This window comes from Oncorhynchus masou, chromosome 5 (assembly GCF_036934945.1).
Source record: "Oncorhynchus masou masou isolate Uvic2021 chromosome 5, UVic_Omas_1.1, whole genome shotgun sequence".
Classification (NCBI taxonomy): Eukaryota; Metazoa; Chordata; class Actinopteri; order Salmoniformes; family Salmonidae; genus Oncorhynchus; species Oncorhynchus masou.
Window position 1 is genome coordinate 69,915,955 of NC_088216.1, and position 7,644 is coordinate 69,923,598.

The window sequence follows — 7,644 nt, forward strand, 5'->3', positions numbered from 1 at the left end:
AACATGACTTTGCCAGTATATTTATAGCACCTCTAATTACTACAGGAGCATGGTACAGCCTATTGACTCCTATGAATAATTGACATAATGAAAATCACATGGATTTATGAAAAGATGGCGTGGAGAGGGTAATGAAACGTTGGGTTCTAGTATTTTTGTTGTTGTGTTTTATTAGGATCCAAATTAGCTGTTGCTGACACAGCAGCTACTCTTCCTGGGTTTAACAGTCCACACAAAACATAGAACATGACAATACAGAACATCAATAGACAGCTCAAGGTCTGAACTAAAAATAAGAACAGAACCAAATAAGATCCAACTTGACACCACACGGAGAGAAAGAGACCCATTACTCTAGGCCTACATCCAAACATGTTACATCTCCATTTTTATGTTACATTTACATTCTGTAGTATCAATCAGTAACACCATTACATACATCAGTACATATTCTTATGCCTACGAGTTCCAAATGATGGATTGTGGCCTGTGTGGCTGAAAACATTGGTTTGTTTTAAAACCAAAGCCCTTTTGAGGCAAGTACACAACAGTTTGTGAGGAGCCAGTGGACAGTAACACTAACTTCGCAACCTCGGTGCATTGGCGCATATCTGCTAAGTACCTAGGCCCTGGCTGGCAGTGAGGTGACACTCAATAATGACCACAATAAAATGCATTTCATTCACACCTTCACCATGACCAATCCATTTTTCACACGTGGCCTTTGTAGCTCCACACCAACACATTCATATCCAACTGATAAATCCTCAATCCCAGGCTCCTTTACCACTCAAAGCACTCACCTGATGAATCAAACCACTAATTTGATCCTCAACTGACCTCCAAACCTTTCTTTGTCTCTGTCTGGATCACCATAGGCAAAAAGGCAGAACACTCCACCTAGTGGCCACTTGGATTAAAGCACAGACATAAAAGAGCATCATGGTCATGTTGGTTCCACTTTTTATTTGATTATTTATTTATTTTTATTTAACTTTTATTTATTTAACTAGGCAAGTCAGTTAAGAACAAATTCTTATTTACAATGACGGTCTACAAAAAGGCAAAAGGCCTCCTGCGTGGACAAGGGCCTGGGATTTTAAAATATTAAATAAAAAATACAATGTAAATATCGGACAAAACACACATCACAACAAGAGAGACAACACTACATAAAGAGAAACCTAAGACAACAAAATAACAGTAAAACAGGACAGTACAGCATGGTAGCAACACAAAAACATGGTACATTATTGGGCAAAGTCATCAGCACAAAGGTCAAACTGATAAAACTGAGATAAAACTGTCAGTTTGAGTGTTTGTTGCAGCTCGTTCCAGTCGCTAGCTGCAGCAAACTGAAAAGAGGAGCGACCTAGGGATGTGTGTGCTTTAGGGACCTTTAACAGAATGTGACTGGCAGAACGGGTGTTGTATGTGGAGAATGAGGGCTGCAGTAAACATCTCAGATAGGGGGGAGTGAGGCCTAAGAGGGTTTTATAAATAAGCATCAACCAGTGGGTCTTGTGACGAGTATACAGAGTATACAGAGAGCTGGTCACGGGTGTACCTCAGCCACGCTCAAGGTACTAAACAATATCATAACCGCTATTGATAAAAGACAGTACTGTGCAACCGTCTTCATCGACCTGGCCAAGGTTTTCGACTTTGTCAATCACCGTATTCTTACTGGCAGACTCAACAGCCTTGGTTTCTCAAATGACTGCCTCACTTGGTTCACCAACTACTTCTCAGATAGATTTCAGTGTTTCAAATTGGAGGGCCTGTTGTCCGGACTTCTGGCAGTCTCTATGGGGGTGCCACAGGGTTCAATTCTCGGGCCGACTATTTTTTCTCTATATATCAACGATGTCGCTCTTGCTGCTGGTGATTTCCTGATCCACCTCTATGCAGACGACACCATTCTGTATAAATCTGGCCCTTCTTTGGACACTGTTAACAAACCTCCAAGCGAGTTTCAGTGCCATACAACACTCCTTCCGTGGCCTCCAACTGCTCTTAAACGCTATTAAAACTAAATGCATGCTTTTCAATCGATCCCTGCCCGCACCCACCCGCTGACTGTCATCACTACTCTGGACGGTTCTGACTTAGAATATGTGGACAACTACAAATAACTAGGTGTCTGGTTAGACTGTAAACTCTCCTTCCAGACTCAATTTCGTGCTCTGCAATTTCACCGGATGTTGTCGAGGTGGGGCACTAGCGCCCCACCTAGCTCAAAGAGGTTTTTAAACATCTCCAATCCAAAATTAAATCCAGAATCTGCTTCCTATTTCACAACAAAGTCTCCATCACTAACGCTGCCAAAGATACCCTCGTAAAACTGACCATCCTACCGATCCTCGACGATATCATTTACAAAATAGCCTCCAACAATCTACTCAGCAATCTGGATTCAGTCTATCACAGTGCCATCCATTTTGTCACCAAAGCCCCATATACCACCCACCACTGCGACCTGTATGGTCTCATCGGCTGGCCCTCGCTACATATTTGTCACCAGACCCACTGGTTCCAGGTGATCTATAAGTTATTGCTAGGTAAAGCTCTGCCTTATCTTAGCTCACTGGTCACAATAACAACATCCACCCGCCTTTCCTTCCAGTTTCCTGCTGCCAATGACTGGAAAGAATTGCAAAAATCGCTGAAGTTGGAGACTTATATCTCCCTCACTAACTTTAAGCATCAGCTATCTGAGCAACTTAACGATCGCTGCAGCTGTACACAGCCCATCTGTAAATAGCCCATCCAATCTACCTACCTCATCCCCATATATATATATATTTTTTTTTTTTTTTTCTTCTCTTTTGCACACCAGTATTTCTACTTGCACATCATCATCATCTGCACATCTATCACTCCAGTGTTCATTTGCTAAATTGTAATTACTTCGCTACTATGGCCTATTTATTGCCTTACCTCCTCATGCCATTTGCACACACTGTATATAGACTTTTTGTTCTGTGTTATTGACTGTGTGTTTGTTTATTCCATGTGTAACTCTGTGTTGTTGTTTGTGTCACACTGCTTTGCTTTATCTTGGCCAGATCGCAGTTGTAAATGAGAACTTGTTCTCAACTGGCCTACCTGGTTAAATAAAGGTGAAATTAAGGTGAAAAAAAAAAAAAATTGTCACACAGCTGTCATCAATACTGGGCGAGTAGTCTCCTCTGATTGGTCCATGCTCAGTATGCAACACCACTCCAAGGCATAGGTCCAGGTGTTTAGAAAGGCACTGAAAATCCTTCTTTTTCCTAAAAATTCAGTTATCAAATCGAGTCTTCTCCATTCCAGGAAATCACTGACCCTTCATGGGCTAAGGGAGCCTATATGCACAGCATAGGTTAAACCAAAACTGACAGCCTGACTTCAAGTCAGTACACCTGCAACCTCAAAATTAGCACTACGCAGCAGCACTGAAAAAATCTATCACACTTCTTTTAACAGAGCAAAACTAGTGACAGCCTGCCTCCCTGCATTCGAACAGCCATGGGATAGTGATGAAGGTCCCAGCGAGTGTCACAACAGCACTGAGGAAGGGGGGCAGCCCCATCAGGCGACATTGTCTCTGAGGTTACAGACAACAACTGTCCCTCTCTCACCATATCTTGTTCCTCAGCAGCATTCGGCAGGAAAATGTATTTTTTTTTTTTTCTGGGGATTGTAGTATTCATGCTCCTGGGTGTTCAGAGATGACATGAGTTAGCAACTGACTGCATTAGAGTGCTAATACAAACGGGTATAAGACAATACAATAGGCATACAGTAGATTTATTAATTTAGTGTAATCATTAATCTCACCTTTGACCAATCGTAGCTGGAGGCATAGGCGAATATGTTGCTGTTGTTGTGGAAGCAGCAAGTGGTGATTGGAGAGTCCAGCTGCTCTGAGGTCTTTAACTTGGTGCGGGCATCTTTGTCCCAGAAGATGAAGCGTCTGTCAGGTCCCACAGTGGACATTGTACCGTGGACAGGGTGGAAGGAGATAGCATTCAACTGAGAGAGTGAGGTAGAGGGGGAGAAATGGAGGGAGAACAAGAGAGAGAGAGTGGGGGGGGAGTTAAGAAAGAGAAAGATAGAAAATATGGTAGGGAGAGAGATCAATGCTACGTTGTTTAGTTTGAGACTAATTGACAACTACTCATGTAAAGAAAGGAACCATTGCATTACTGAATAAATGACAAGGCAACATACAGTGTATACAGCAGGTCTCGCCAACCCTGTTCCTGGAGAGCTACCTTCCTGTAGGTTTTTGGTCCAACCGTAATCTAGCACACCTGATTCTAATAATTACCTAGTTGATAAACTGAATCAGGTCAGTTACAAATGGGGTTGGAGTGAAAACCTACAGGAGGGTAGCTCTCCAGTAACAGGGTCGTAGGGTAGCAGTGTTGGTGCCATTGGACCTGTGACACTTAAAGATAAAGTTGTCTTTGGATCTGCAACAAAAAACCCATAGACAGGTACATCACAATTCCATAATCTTACTGGGACTTTGAATTCCAAAACTTGAGTCTTCTATGTGGCCACACAGGTTTGAGGGGTTAATGTAGTGGATAGCCATGCGACCCCCAGTGCAAAGCCTGTGTAAAGCCCGCTTGCCTTAAATATTTCCACACAGCAATGCTGTAGAGAATGTTCAACAAGGGCATTCAGAGGTCATTCATGAAGAACCGATGCTGCAAATGCTCAGGATGATGTTAAGATGAACAGTATACAGAGAGAGAGAGAGAGAGAGAGAGAGAAAAACAATACGTGATTAAGAGAAAAGGAAAGGGAAGGCCTCTCTCTGCTATGGACAGCACTGCTATGGGGTACACCACATATGCACACTAGCTTCTCTCTGGCATCTGCAGAGACATTATGGGATTGGGGGAGCATGTGTCCTAGAACTGAGGGGGGGACAAAGAGATGAGGGAAGAAGATCATCACATCCAACATCCTCCTTTTGTAATTAGAACCAATGACTTCAAAAGTGAACTTTATAGCATTCTGAGAGATGACGATTCTCAAATGTTTAGAATGACGGTCTTCAGTGTTTTGTCCCAGCTGCCCGTCATAATACAGCTGTAGTTAGTAGTTTTTATCCAGTGCCATCGTGCTAGAGGGTAAACGTGGGTTTTCATCAAGATAATTTTATCATCATCCTTACGTTATTAGTCTGTTGGGGCAACATGGTTGAAAAGAGAGAGGAGGTTGTTACCTGTTCAACCTGGTTTTATGTTCAGGTCCCACATCTTAGTTGTCTTGTCACAGGAAGCCAACAATACTTTGTTTCTATCATGTTTAAACAGAAAAGTGTATAATCAGACCCTGGAATCCAGGTATTTATTATTCCCATTTCCAAGACACCGACATAGCATTGTTTCTCATTGCTCATCCAGCATCTTAAATGTATTGTAGTTATAAGGCAGTAGCTGTGTGAACAATAGTATGTTCATAATTCTCTGTGCTTGCAGCTCTAGTGTGTTATGCCAGGCTTACATCACTCCAGCAAATGTCCAGTACATGACCAGTGTGCATCTACTGGGCCACGGAACCCAAACCGGCTGTGCACGTGCGCCACCGTGCGCTATGTATGTTGTCCCCCTACACCAAATGCAATCACGACATGCAGGTTAAAATATCAAAACAAACTCTGAACCAATTACATTCATTTGGGGACAGGTCGAAAAGCATTAAACATGTATGGCAATTTAGCTTAGTTAGCTTGCAATTTCTAGCTAATTTGTCCTATTTAGATAGCTTGCTGTTGCTAGCTAATTTGTCCTGGGATATAAACATTGAGATGTAATTTTACCTGAAATGCACAAGGACCTCTACTCCGACAATTAATCCACACATAAAACGGTCAACCGAATCGTTTCTAGTCATCTCTCCCCCTTCCAGGCTTGTTCGTGTTTGAACTTAAATGGTGATTGGCATCTACACTTTCATAGTATTACCTCAACAACCGGCAAAACAGTTCATCTTTCAATCACCCATGTGGGTATAACCAATGAGGAGATGGAACGTGGATACCTGCTTCTATAAACCAATGAGGAGATGAGAGAGGCAGGACTTGCAGTGCAATCTGCATCAGAAATAGGAATGACTTCAATTTTAGCCCTCGGCAACGCAGATGCTCGTTGGGGCGCGCAATCATTTAATAAAATATATTCCTAAATTTATTTTTGCAACGCTCGCGCACGCGATACGAGCGGTGTAGTCAGGGTATTAGGGATGGTCGGCACATTGTCCTGTACCTCCCAGCACTGCACCTTTGGTTAGGGCACACAGAGAGCAATTAAGACAGCGGTCATCAACCATGGTCCTGGAGAGCTGTGTATACTGTTGTTCCAAACCAGGACTACTTCCAACCTGATTCAACTTATAGTGACAATCACTCACGTCATTGGACCAGGATCCTTGAATGTGGAAGTTTCCTGGCATGGTGGGAGGAATGAAATCCATACAGCTGATGCTGTCATCAGGTGGCGAGGTGACCTCAACGTCCTGTAGCAGAGATAATGCAGCTAGAATTTAAAATAATTGAAAAGATGACGTCAACAGAGAGAGCTGCCTCGCTTCTAGTTCTTATGAAACTTTGCAGTACTTTGTTTTTTTAATGTATTATTTCTGTTACGGATACCAGTATCCTGTGTGTGTTTTCTCTCCTTCTCCCCTCACAGGTGAAAATCATCACTCCCCAATCAGTCACCATTCAATCATCAATCAGAAGACACACCCCCTCCTGTTTTCCTACCCTATCACAGTTCCTTTCCCTTGGTTTAAAAACCCTGTCAGTTGTTTGCTCTAGAGCTCAATCTCTCTGTAAATGCCATGTCTGTAGGTCACTCTCTCGTTGTGTATTAACCTCTCTTTTGTTTGAGCACCTCCATAGCACTTTCATCACCTGTGAGTATTGTTTTGGTTATGGTGTTTGTGTTTGATTGCTGGTGGGAAAAGGGGATCCAAGACAAGTTGCCCATGGGCATACACTACCCGTAGGTAGACTTTGTTAAATACACTAGTTAGAACTGGGCGGACCACCCACTGTATTTTTGGTTAGTTAGCTGTTGTTAAAGTAGGCTAGTTTAGCTTAGGGGGTTTTTGAATACTTGTTTCTTTCCTTGGGTCCAGCTCAGCCCCATTTCCTGCTCTCCCCCATTACTGTGTGTTTTTCAAATAAACCTTGAGTTTGACGGTAGATTTCAGTTGTCCTGGTTATTTCGTATTCACTTTCACTTTGTCACAATTATAATTTGCATGAGTTATGTTACGGATCTCATTACCCCCCCCCCCCAGACTGTCGGGCCAAAAGGGATTCGTAACGATTTCTTACATTGTTAGCTCAGAAAATGTTATTACATACAGCCGGGAAGAACTATTGGATATCAGAGAGGTGGTAACTCACCAGCACTACCAGCATTATGACCAGGAATACGACTTCCCCGAAGCGAGTCCTTTGTCCGTACCACCCAGGGCAACTAAACTGATTCCAGTGGCCGATACAAAACAATGCTGGCGAAGGAGAAGCTCTCAGAGCGGTCTTTTAGTCTGACTTAGGAGGCACGAACCCCACCCGCCACTTCCGAGTATATTACTCGCTAGAGTAATTACAGACTAGAGCAAAGGATCCTA

The 7,644-nt window shown here is 42.9% G+C and overlaps 1 pseudogene; it reads right to left on the reverse strand.

The window, feature by feature from the left end:
• Window positions 1-205: 205 nt before the first annotated feature.
• Window positions 206-7,432, reverse strand: LOC135529744 (mRNA export factor-like; annotated as a pseudogene).
• Window positions 7,433-7,644: the final 212 nt, after the last annotated feature.